At 38.5% G+C, this 13427-nt stretch overlaps 1 protein-coding gene across 1 annotated transcript in view; it reads left to right on the plus strand.

Moving 5' to 3' along the window:
- The window catches only part of nrg3b (neuregulin 3b), a 152465-nt gene that overhangs the window by 88347 nt on the left and 50691 nt on the right, over positions 1-13427 (plus strand). The gene's annotated exons all lie outside the window — the stretch shown is intronic.

Raw genomic sequence — 13427 nt, forward strand, 5'->3', positions numbered from 1 at the left:
CATGAGGAAAAGGGCTGTTTCTATTGGTGGGTTGCTAGGGATGAGCTTCGGGATAGGCTGAGAGTGCTGATGTGTGTCTGTCCATCTCTGTGAGTCTGTTAGTGTTTTCTTGTTCAGGACCCAAGCGACCCTGACAGTAGTATTAGCAGAATCTGATATGACAAAATGAATCATATAAATGAAGACTACAGCCTCTTAACTTTCCCTTCCTGTTTTTCCTCCTCCCATCTTCCTCATTCTACGGGGAGCCAGTTCAGCGATTAAATTGTCACTGCACCATCAGACCTTGACAGGCTGCACTAATCCACGATGCTGTCGCTTCTCTGCTGATCCATCCTGCTAGGGAGGACGTTCTCCAGGCTTAAAGCCAATGGGCCATGTCCCCCACTTTAGTGCCCTGCAGCTATATGAAGGCAACACAATTGTACATTTGTGGGAGCAGACTTACCTGTTGGCCACATTCTATGACAGACATTTACCTGGCTTAGCTAGCAGGGAAGAGTTGTGGGCAGACTAGTGTCATTGCATGGTAAAATGCTGTCTGTGAAGCAACAGTCAGTGGTTGCCATCTTGACCACAAAGCAGAAGAAGAACCACAAACCAATGTTTAAAATGGCAGAGCAACACATGTGTTGCTCTGCCATTTTAAACATTGTTTTGCCTAGTAGTAACTTATTGCAGAAAGATAAATTAACCCAATAGATGTACTGATTGACAGAGAAACATAAACATATTGTGTATAGATGCATGTATTGTCTACTTTTGCAGACAGCCTCTGGTTTGTTGCATCTCCTACTTTTATGAATGTAACAAAAGAGTATCTGTTGAATGTCATGTTTGAACACTCTTATTATCTGCATTAGTTCTACATACCTCTAATACATAAAGTATTCTTACATATGGACACCCCTTGCCCTACTCTTTATTGTCTCAGCACCATATTTTCATTATGCAGGCCCATTAGCAACACTGCAGATGAAAGGCTCTCATGCCCATATTCTGGAGACAAAGGCCTGTTTTTCAAGCTACAGGGCTTAATAAGGATGGGACGGACATGCTGTCAAGACAATTTATCCTCCCCACAGACAATTAATGCTTTCACAAGGTGTTTGACTACAATATAGTGATTTACATGTTGATTTTATTGGCACAAAAAGGCATTTTCTTTTTTGTAGAAGGCACAAATATGCCACCTGCCCACGAATAAAACCTTTAACTTCTATGAATTAGTTATTATCAATTTGGTTTGAGTTGCACAAATCTCAGGTCCTAGAGGATCATGTACTATATAGATCATTGGTATAACAGCATACTGTAATGTAATGTGGTAACCCCTGAGGGAAAATCACAGCCTAGTATCAGTCAGCCGCCACCTGCACTGCTTAAAGCTAAATTTTGTCACACTGTAATCAAGTGAATTTTAGCAGTGATTCGGTTTCCACGAGTACAGCTGGTTAGGTAACACCAAAACAGGATTGAAAGGAGAAAGTGCAAAACATTTTTAAGATCATTTTTTGAAATCACACATTTGTAAAATGTCTCAATTGTAGTTTTTACCCATGGAGAAAATTTCACTTCCCTGGAAATGTTTTTTTTTTAACAGTAACAATAAAAAAAGTAATTCAGCCATTTAATAAATGGGTAACACTTGATTTTCTTTCCTTTCCTTTCTTTCCCATAGTTTGTGAAACATATTTATTACTGTATATTTCATTTACTAAATCCTATTTCTGGAGAAAACTGTGCACAATCACATTTGCAAAGCCTCAGAAAATCTCAGCCAACACTTACATCAAGACATCTCGCTCCTCTTTCTCACTCTTGTGTTTTTTCTCCACACCAAATGCACCCCGAGACATTTGATAAAGTAATTATGGAGCATTTGACTTTTTTTTAAAGAAGAGTCTGCATTGGATTTGAAGGCAGTGCTACAGCCCCAGTTTGTTGCCTGCAGCACTTGTTATTTCATTGTGAGCTCAGCTGGTGAAGGATAACAGCTGCTTCTCATTACTGATGTTTAGACTAAATGGTTTTCAGCAGTGGACACAGCACTGAGTCCTTACAGCAACATCATCATGTTTAAGCAGAGAAAAGACGTTGACAGCACACTCTGTTGTCTCTGTAGCCACAACATGCAGATGGGTTCTCCGGAGGTTTTCTCAAGGGCTGCCTACTCTGTACATTACTCTGTCATTAGGATGAGATAACAGTTCAGAAGAGGCTATGAAGAGAGACAGATGCTTTGCAGTGAGCTTAGAATATCTTAGATCAGGATCAGGTGCAGTGTGAACACACTCCTCAGTTGTTCCCAGGATTGACATCTGAGCTCCAGCAGAGGGAGCTCCACTGATTTCCTTAATGCCAAATATACACCTATACAATTGTTGTCATTGAATAACTTTTGGCATAAAGATAACAAGCTCCTGGTCTCCTTACATCAAGTTTCTTCTTTTCCTTTTGTAGTGGTGGTTTTCTGCCCTGTCAGAAGAAAAGAGTCTTCTCTGTAACATCTTTATGGGCTTTAACTGAGCTGCAGCTCATATATTTTACCCTCAGAAGGATGTCCAACTAGGTTAAACAGATCAGTTGGGAAACCTAATGCAGAGGACTGAACAAAGTAAGAAAAGAAAAACACCCTTAGAGTGAGTGAGAGGGGAAAAAAGAGAAAAGCAAGGTGATATTTCATCATCAAACGATCTGACGTTCATTTTTCACGATATGTTTGTTTTACATTTTCACAGGAGAATTTACTTTAGCATTGCACCAGGAGAGCTGTCCATGTTTATTGATGGAACACTCCTGAATTGAATCTGAATTTAATTAAGTGAAGTTGCAAATGAAAGGAGACGAAGTGAGAAAGAAATCCCATTGTTCCACCTCAAACTGTCTCAGGCTGAGATCAATTATCAAGCAACAGACCAGTGTAATCCGTGTTCTCTGAAAAACAACAAGCAAACCAGGGATAAATATTCATTTGTCAATACAAATAGGAGTTAAAATGGGAGGGGGACCATGAAAGAGCAGTTAAAACATTAGAGCTAATTTGAATTCTTTAAACAAGAAACAATAGTGAGCTCGTATTAGTTTCACTAGTAAAATTTATAATATTAAAAAAAGAATGAACAATCAATTAGGCTAATCAGCACTAACAAAAAATCAATTAAATTTTGTCACATGCTATTGATATTATGTAAACAAACATCTGTTATCCTACAGCCCCGTACACTGTCAATACACTGTTATGAGAACCATACTGGAAGTAACTTCAGCACTGAAGATAGAAGGAGGCTGTAGTAACTAGACATATGGAGGGGCTCTGATTCTGCAGATCAATAAGGAAGCGGAAGCAAACAGTCCAAGAAAGAAAGCAACCCAAGGACAATGAGGACAAACACATGATGTATTAATTTGATTCTAAGAGTTAAGAATACATTTAAATGCTACATTTGGATATTTTAGAAACCTGAAATTTGTGACAACAAAAAAGCAGGACTGCTGAATTACACACATGTATAGTCACAGTGAATGAATTAAGCCTGCCTTGCATGCTCTCAGTTTGAACCCAGGCAATCATATCTATATGCAAATCTGGCTTGTTAGACTTTCAGAGTGCTCTTCACTGTGTGTATCTTTTTTGTATGTGTCATGACAGAACCGGTGGGTAGTGATTTTATAGGAAGGTGTGTCATCTATGGTCTGATGTGTTGTGCTGCATTTCATATAGGAAGTCCAAAGTAGAAAAACACGTCACACTGCAGCTCTTTGCACTGGAATTACCAAGGTGGGGGAAAAAAAATGGACATGAAACGTGTTTTTTTTAAAGCCTCTTCCCCCGAGTTACTGCTGCTACACCTGTCAAGCTTTCCATTCTCACAGAGCACATAAGCAGTTTACAGTGATAACAGTGGCAGGTCTCCACTCTGAAGTCTTATTGAAATAACTTGTTTTTTTGTTTTGGACAAAGAAACAAAGAAAAGCAGGGTTCTACTGTCATCTGGCAGAGATTGATTTTAGCAGCTGTCAAACAGGTTCAGCATCAGATGTGGGTAATTAAGGTACCATTAGTTTTGTGCATTAGATAAAAAAGGAAAATATGATACTGTGCTCAGAGACAGAGAGTTTAGCATGCTCCAAAAAGTCAAAGACCTTCCTCCAGGGCATCTAGTGGCAGCAGTGAAGGACCCATCATAAAAACAGTGTCCACACATGCCTGCTTCAGTGGACTATAGGCAGTTTCATTTTTATTTGATCACACATCCAATCCGTAGTGTAACACCACATGTGATCACTAAAAACTTTTACGTAATTGTTCTTTTTTTATTCAAGCAATAGGAGTGCATAACACTTTGTTTGAAATAAAGGGCACTACAAAACCAGGCCAGTGGTGGTTTGATAGCTTGTTTGATTGTAACATGTTGACTCAGGAGGCCGACATGTTGTCTGATGTGGCTTCATTAACTGAGGATAGTGAAATCTCACCTCTTGAGCTTTGACTTAAAGTGCTATTTTATTTTAATTATACTGGTGGGAGAGTGCAGCTTCATCAATATGAACCCAGAATTAATTGCAGGTCAGTTACCTGTTACAAATGATTTCTGATGAAGCGCATTGTGGCCAATGCTCTGCTTGACCTCTGCTGGTGGTAAATAATGAGCTAAGGGATTGCCTTGGCATCTCTGGGACAACAGTGGACTGGTTATGTGTCAGTTTGTTTTTTGGGTATATTGGTGATTGTTTTATTTCAGCTTAATTTAGTAAGTGCTGTGAGCTTTGCTATGGAATACTGCAGTATCTGCCAGCACCAAGTTTCATGGAGGACAGACATCGGGATTGTCAGTGGCTCAAATTGCATATAGTGCATATATATATATATATATATATATATATATATATATATATATATATATATATATATATATATATATTTCAAAGCTACTACAGGCAGGTTATAGTACATGCAGTAGATAAAGCACATCAGCATATCTGGAGCTTTGCAAATGGCACAGGACGACCTTGACAGATGTTTAGTTCCTTTAGTCTGCACCAAGAAGTTATTTTCAGTTGAGGAAGCTGTCGAAACTTGTGACAAGGACTGGGGTAATGTTGTCAAAGTCTGCATCTTTCAAACAGTTCAGTGCATATGAACATTTTACAGGAAAACATGACAGTGATTATATGTTTTGAAATGCCTTCAGGGCTTTGGGATGTTGATGGTGTTGAAGCTTTGTTGATATTTTGTTTTGTTTTTTTTGTTTTTTTGTGTTTTTTTTTTTGCAAGTCTGCTTCTTGTCACTGCTGTTTCTATAAATCTCAGTGTAACTCAGTCTATGAAAGGTCCTGCCATCCCTAATTAGATGTTGTCATTGTGTCAAAAAGCAGAGCTTGTATAATATTATGATATTAAAAAAAGAAAAACGACACGGCAAAGCAGCGGGACTCTGCCTTAATGCTGTGTACATTTATGATTTTTGTTAATTAAATAAAGTGGAAAACTAGAGTGGCTTCAGTATTGTAATAACACTGATGAAGAAGTTAATCAGAGTTGCATGAGCCTGCTGGATACAACAAATTAGTAATAATTAGGCAGCCTGTAAGGCTTGATTATGAAGTAACACAACAGTACTTTCTCTCTCACTCACACAGACAGTGACAATCTGAAAGCCATCCTACAGACTTTATTGAATTAACCAGTCTGTTTAGTTGCATCAGTAAGTTTTACTTCTGAACTCTTTTTAAGATGCTGTAACGAGGGATTTTCCCCTGTGGGGATTAATACAGTGTATCTTATCTTATCTTAAAACCACACACTGCTTCTGCTATAACACCTGTCTGCAAGGGACAAGGGAGCTGTTTATTAAAGGATGTAATTTTGAAAAAATGCTGAAATTCAATAACATAAAAAAACAGGCAATGTACCCTGAGTTCCTCAATTTGGTCACCTTTGCATGTAGACTGCATTTGTAGCTGCATCACTTAGGCCTAGTTCACACTGGAGAAAGTCAGCCCAGCTAGAGTAGGATTGTATCTGGATAACCTTTAAGTTGGAAACGTTCAGACCTTTTTTCAAATCACACACGTCACATGTTTGTATGCTACCCGGACACTGTCCCTGTGAACCGGAAGTATGACGTCGGTAGCCGGATTTGCGTTCAGAAATTGGCCACATTTGAGCCAATCCGGCTAGATCCACCTCGAGAGGTGGATTAAAATCAATTTGGATATATGGGGATTTGCACTGTTCAGACTCAGAAAAAACTGGATCTGGATATATCCAGATATGGCCCGAATCCTATTTTAGCCGGATTGATTTTCCCAGTGTGAACGGGGCCTTAAAAGACGAGCTGTGCACAAGCTGTAAATACGACACAAAACATATCTGAGGTGTCAATACCACGCAAACTGTCACAAGTCTGAGCAGAAGGTTAAACTTTCTAATTGATGTCCCGAGCTTCTTAATCACTGCTTGTGTGAGAGACCTGGGAAAGAGTACGACAGAGAGAGGGACACAGACAGAGAGAGAGAGAGAGAGAGGGGAAGATTAGAGTGTCTTGACAAGGAAAGCCTTTCAAGTTTGTAGGTTTGAAGTGCTAATGACATGCAAATGTGTGCAAATGAGTGTGCACCCACCCTCTAAAACTCTCACTGAATACTTGAAGCTGAGTAAAATTCTAGGCTGGTGTTTGTCTATAAATAGTGAAAGTTTGGGCAAGTTTGAGTGTTTGTAACACTGTAAGCATTAGTCTGAATCAGAGGAAACCAAATAAGATTCTCCCTGAACATACAGTATGTGACACTTTTTATATCCACATCTGACAAATGAACCCTGCTTTCTAGGTTAATATTAGATAATAAAATGTTTGGGGAATGAAATGTCTATGCAGCAGCGACACATACCCGACACACAAGCCAAAATAAAAGCGTATTAATTCCGATAATCTGTCTGTATAATAGAAAAGGTGGAGGCCTGTGCTTCAACTTGATAAGACTAAACACCATTACACAAAATGGAGCGTATAATGCAGCAAAACTTTTAGGAGAGAACAGTTTTACTACATGTGGCAAGACAAATAAAGGGACGAATGAACAGATCAATGATCCAATTACCTTAGCTGACACGTAGACAGTGTGGAGAATGATGGCAAACTAATCCATTTTGCAGCAGTTAGCAACTTTAATAAAACTTTGCTTGTAAAACAAAACAATTAGCGACTGTGTGTCAAAACGAGTGATAAGATGAGTAATGGTTCCACATAAAAAAAATAGAGGGAGAGCAGACGCACAGAGGGACTGCATAATTTCATGGTAGATTGAGAAAAACAGATGCTTTTCAAATACTGGAGTAAAACTTTTCAAACATTTTCAAAATGCATCATGAATTCACTGACATTTGTCGTCTTTGCTTCCTACACAGTTATAAACACACACTGTGCAGTACAGATGACCCTGACTCCTTATATGTGACTGATACACTGACATCAAGACCTCTAATCTGACATCATACTGTGTGCTCATATATGAATAATAATGTGTCATGAATTAATATGCAGTGATAAAAGGGAAGCCAGCACAACAGAGTGAGAGACACTGATCCTCTTTAAAGGACTCTTTTACATGCTGAATTGTTCTCATATATTCAGGTTGGCTCAGAAGAGTCCACAGGTTGATTAGCATTATTAAGATGAATGGATAAATCTTCCATTCTACCACATAATCTGTCCTAACCATCACTCCCAAGGCCTGAATGTGGACTTCACATTTGATTGTTTGGATGGATAATCTGCTATAATCTGATGGATAGATGTTGCCCTCCATGTTGCTCGACAATTTAAATAGCAGCATGTCAATGTCTGAATTGGCAGCTCAGGGCTGAGGGGTCAGTGCAGTCAGCTGACTTAGAGGTTAGCAGTTCAAAAATGCTTTTTTTAAGTTTGTGAACAACAGTGAAATGCCTGATCCCTGTGCACATAACTCTTAGTCTAATTTCTTTTGTTTTGTTTTTTGATTGTTTTTAAAAGGACCAAATTCTTCAACATACAAGCTTAGCCAGCTAATTTGTTTATATTCTACTTCATTCAGGGCACCTGCAAGTTTTAAACCCTGTCTCTACAGACTTACAACAACAAACACCCCACCCCTTCCACAGCAAAAAAAAACTCTAATTAGTGTTCTGAGTAGTTCTCTTTTCTTTGAAGTTTTTTGTTCTGTATTTGACAAAGTAGCAGTGTCAGGCCACAGTTTAAAAAAGCTCATCAGCAACACTGAAGTCTGAAAAATGACAGACCAATTTCCAATCTTGAGCCCACTTATGGTCTCAGTAACTATCGCCTCCATGAATCTGCCTCAGACTGCTGTGTACAGTAGCTTGGAGACAGCTATAATGAAAGTAACAAATGACCTGCTATTTTGACCAGGGCTCTGCATTCGTCCTTGTTTTCTTTGACTCAAATGTAGCTTTTGATGCTGTTGGTCTCAGCAACCTTCAGTCTGCAGATAGTTTGGCTAATACACTAATAAATCTCCCTTTTCCGTTTCCCCTGTTAAAATTGTGATTAATTTTAACAACTTAAAAAAGTTGAGTTTTTTATGCATGATGTATTTCTCCTTGGTTACATGTACAAAAGCGGTGGACTCTTTTTCATTCAAAAGGTTGTATTGGGCTGCAGAAGGTCTCTTAATAAAAAGTCTATTTACATTTGAATTACTTATTCTTTGGAAGCTGTATCCCAGAGAAATAACTTCTGCAATGCAAAGGTCTTTTGAACGACACACAAACACGCAGCCATAATATCTACACAAACCTGAAAATACAATCACATAATCCAGTCTCTCTTTACTGACTTTCTGCAAATGCGCATATCGATTATGCAGGATTACTCATGCCTGCATTCATCAGCAAAAAGAAGCTATTTGGGGAACAAAAAACCTTTGACAATAGGAACCTCTGCATGTGGACAAGCTTCCCACAAGTGTTCAGGGAACCAGACACTGTCTCAGTATTTAAGTCCAGACTCTATTTATTCAGCACAGCATACAACCCACCTTAACTCCCACCTTGTCAGGCACTCTCTTTTATCTACTGCCATACAGTGTATCTTTCAGTTGCCTCTGCAGATGGCCCTGCTATTGCACAGTACAGTGCATAGATAGATACAGTATGCACAGACACTGTGCCCTGCTCATTCTGTAGGTATTTTTTTTATAGATTTGTTACATCTCATAATGCCACAGGCTTATTGGTTTTGCTGCTACTAAACTTAAAGTGATTGTTGTTGTGCCATATGACAGTAATCTCTATCACCCCTTTGAAAAAACAGCATGTTTGATACAGCATCTTAAATACTTATGTCATTGTCATAGTGATAATTTTGCAAAATACACCTAATGCCTTATTTGAAATTCATTCAAATGTCTTTCCTTTATATATTTTATGAGCTTATAGGAAGACATGAGTGTAAGAAGGTTGACAAATGTTGACAAGCACAAGGATGTAATTCTGGTTTATGCACGTGACAGCTGTGTTTTTACAAGACTTGAACAAGTGGAGCATTAATAACCGTCCGACATCTGATTAGTCACATGGAGTTTAGGATCCAATATATGTGCAAATGAACTGTAGTGATGAAAATGCAAACAACTTACGGGTCGTAACATAAATAGCAAAAACCCCCTGACTCCAAACGACATCTCACTTTAACGAATCTGAACGGCACAAAAACACACGGTTACATTGGATAACAACATGTGTTTGGTAAAGTGGCTAAATTGAAATGATCATAACATAATAGAACACAATGAGCTTTAATCAAAAAAAGTGTGGCGTTCTGCTTTGAGTAGGAATTTGCATGCAGGCATGAATGTGTAGGCGTCACTATGTTCCATACCTATAAAAGGATAAAGCCTCTATGATTAGGTGACTGCAGTTTACTAATGATTGGTTTGTTTTTGTTTATTTTTTCCATTCAGGCAGCTTAATATGGCACATTAATGTTTGACAAACTGGCACCAGTAACTCATGGTGTTTACTGTGGGTCCATGGTTACTGTAGGCTATAAACATTCCCTGTAGACTTCTGCTTGGTTGGGTGCATGATTTGCACAACATCCCTTATATAAGCTGTGTTTTTAACCCTTCTCAACCCTACATAGACCGTATTAAACACTGTATGTCAGATAGAGGTTATATACTGCGTTTTAAAATTTGAGAACTAACTATAAGAAAATAACAGTATGAAGGAGGTAATGTTTCCATCAGCCATAAACAGACATAAACACCTGATTTCAGTAGTGTAATGTCTGAAAAGGAGTAAAAGAATTAGCTGCAGTTAGTAAATAAACTGCTATTTACAATTGAAGCATGCTCACTAACACACCCACCAGATTGGATGAATAGAAACTCGAAAGCACGCACAGTGTATAGAGAATAGCCTTTTAAAACAATAAATCATATCTGGAGATATACCTGATTTAAACTGATGAATTCTTTCTTTCATAGAACAAAGCTATTAACAATGAATGGCACCGGGGTTGGACAGAAGCACATGCACTCATAAAGCATACTGTATACTGCAATCTAATGCAACACCCTTGCAATAAAATCCACCTTTATGATGCTTTAAAGGTTGTGACTCCTTTTCAGAGTTAATATAACTCTACTGTATGTTGAGAACTCTTCCCAGTACTATACTGACATCTGCTGCTGTAGAAAATCAGCTTATGCTACAAGCTCACATAAAGAGGTATGATTATAATAGAACAGACATAATAAGCTGGTCTCTGAAAAACACTAGTTTCTAGCTTACAAGTGTTCAAAGAGCTCTGTTTCGACACGTCATTGTTACTTAAAGGTAATTTAAGGGCACTGAATACTTCTTACATGACCAATATTTTCCAAACTGGTATTATTGATACAAATGCTATAGTATAATCAGGGTCAGGTTATTGATATTAAATAACTTTCCTAAAGCTTGTAAAGTTCCATTATTGTGAAGTGTTCCTGCAGAAGCACTTCACCAGACTTGAAGGCAGATTGTAATCGGTCTGCAGTCAGAGAGGTGCTGATGATAGCAATCAGGAAAAGTGGCAAGACTGTAGATCAGTTTCAGGACCTCATCTGTGGAGGAAGGAGATAGATAATTTACACGGATGGCAGCGAGGTCAGCAGAGGAAGTAGTGAGGGGAATTGAGGACAGGGCCAGTGGGTAGTTAAGAGAAAGAGCCTCGAATATTCTTGAGAAGACAGGTGACACAACCCTCAGGATTAACAGAGGCTTGAGAGGATGGGGGTGAGAGAGATATACAGAGAATTATTTGCTGAGGTTAGAAGCACAGTGTTGGAATTAGACAGGGAGGGTTCAGGTAGCAGCTGAAATAAATGTCGATAAGAAGGTGAGGAGCTTCTGAAAGTGAGACAGGTCATCAGACAAGCCAGATTTGAGCCACTTTCTTCCAACACCATGGACTCGTGTTCACTCAATTTGCAAAGCTTCAGACAGCGAAGAGGCAGGCGGATTGACAGGGAAGTCTAGAAGAAAGTGAACAGAGAAGGTCAGAGGAGGTGTTGGGGCAGATATGGATTTAGTGTAGTCAGTTCACAAAAAGAGTGTCAAGTGGGGGGAAGTGAGAGCGGGATGGACAAGAGGGAAGATAGATGGAGTGATGCTGCTGGCTATTTTGCCAGGTGGTGATAGCGTGAAGCTTGATGTGTATTGAACCTGGGCATCTTAGAAGTTAAATGGAGCAAGAAATAGACACAATATTGAATGTTACTATGCTGTGAAAGAGTCTGACAGAACAGTTTAGAGGAAAAATAAAATTTGCTACACCATCTTAATAGAAATCTATATCAGCCATCCACTTAACACTAGAAAGCCTACAAAAAATGAGAGCTATCGATAGAGCTGCAGAAAGGGGGAAACGGCAGTCAATTTAAGGATTCATATGTTATTTCTATGCTCAAATACAGCTCAATCAATGCTTGAGTCTCAAAAGCGTTTCTAATCACTCTCTACTGCAGTATTCCCATGTACTGAAACTTAGAAAACTGCAACATCAATACTCTACAATGGTACATATATCTATTTACATGCACATTTTTGATTGTATGATGTAAAGGTGTGAACATCTTTACCTTATTTTGAGAAAAATAATCCCTTATCCTAGATCCATCTGCTGAAGGCTGCTATGTGACACATGTATGCAGGGATATGAATAACCAATGCTCTTATGTTTCTTGTCAATGTCACATCCTCAGTATGATCAAAAGCAGGTTGTTAATGTACATCTAAATACCTTTTCTCAACACTTGACTGCCCAGTAATAAATGGATCAGGGTAATGGGTTTGAGGTAAATAAAAACAAATTAATGCAACACTTTGATTTGCCCTGTCTTTTGCATATAAATTGATTTTCTCATGCCTCAACGCCTCATCGACAGTCTCATTCTACACACCCATAGAGTATTTATTTATAACATGTGTCATGTGCATACTGAACATATGGTTCAATCAGATGTTGTCTTTTCACTGTAAAGTACTGCAGATGTATGAGACTTGGATGAGAGCTCTGTGGTGTGTCTCTGCACTGTCTGCATTCATTCTAAGTCCACTTTCACACCTAATGGAATGGTTGTAATATGCAATGCTTTCTGTATTAAAGCCTGCTTCAAGGACAGCATTCCTTTCTGTTGCATACATACACTATATGAATGGTTGTAACCTTTGAGAAACTGGAGGTAACCCTAAACAAATGAAAGCTGTGGTGGTGAACGTCTGATTACCACAAGGTTCCAAAGCCTTTTATAACTGTTGTTTTTCTGATAAAAAATCTAAACTGCAATCATGTTTACTTGTCTGTGAAAATATCTGCTGCATACTGAGTGTATTCTCAGAAATGTACTCTCTCAGAAAAAAAGCTACCGTAGTTTCTGATGTAACTTGTACTAATGAGCACATATGGCTCCCTGCTGATGTGGTACAATTATCTTTGAGTAATGACCTCAAAAGTGCGGGATAATACTATGTTTCCGTAAATGTTGTGAAGGTTTTGAAGAACATTTAGACAATTTGACATTGTAAAATTTGTCATGCAGAGCATTTCACAGTCTGTGAAAATAGATAAAAATATCCTTGGCTCAAAACGCAGTTGGAAAAAATAACCCCATTTGGAGAAATCTGCTAGAGACTTCAAAATATACTACCAAAAGCTCATGTTACAAACACAATCATAGCCCTTACTAGAGACTTAGACTATAGGTTTTTCTCCCTATATGATCCTTGTATGGCTATATTTATATAGAAGAGCCTGAGGGAGAGAGATGATTGTTTAACTGGACAAACATGAGCTGATGCATCCTTTAAAAAGACTCATTGCCTGCAGAAAGAAAATAAATGTGAAATTCGGCGTCTTCTGCTGCAATCAATAATAATTATA

Source organism: Parambassis ranga, chromosome 19 (assembly GCF_900634625.1).
Source record: "Parambassis ranga chromosome 19, fParRan2.1, whole genome shotgun sequence".
NCBI classification, from domain to species: Eukaryota; Metazoa; Chordata; class Actinopteri; family Ambassidae; genus Parambassis; species Parambassis ranga.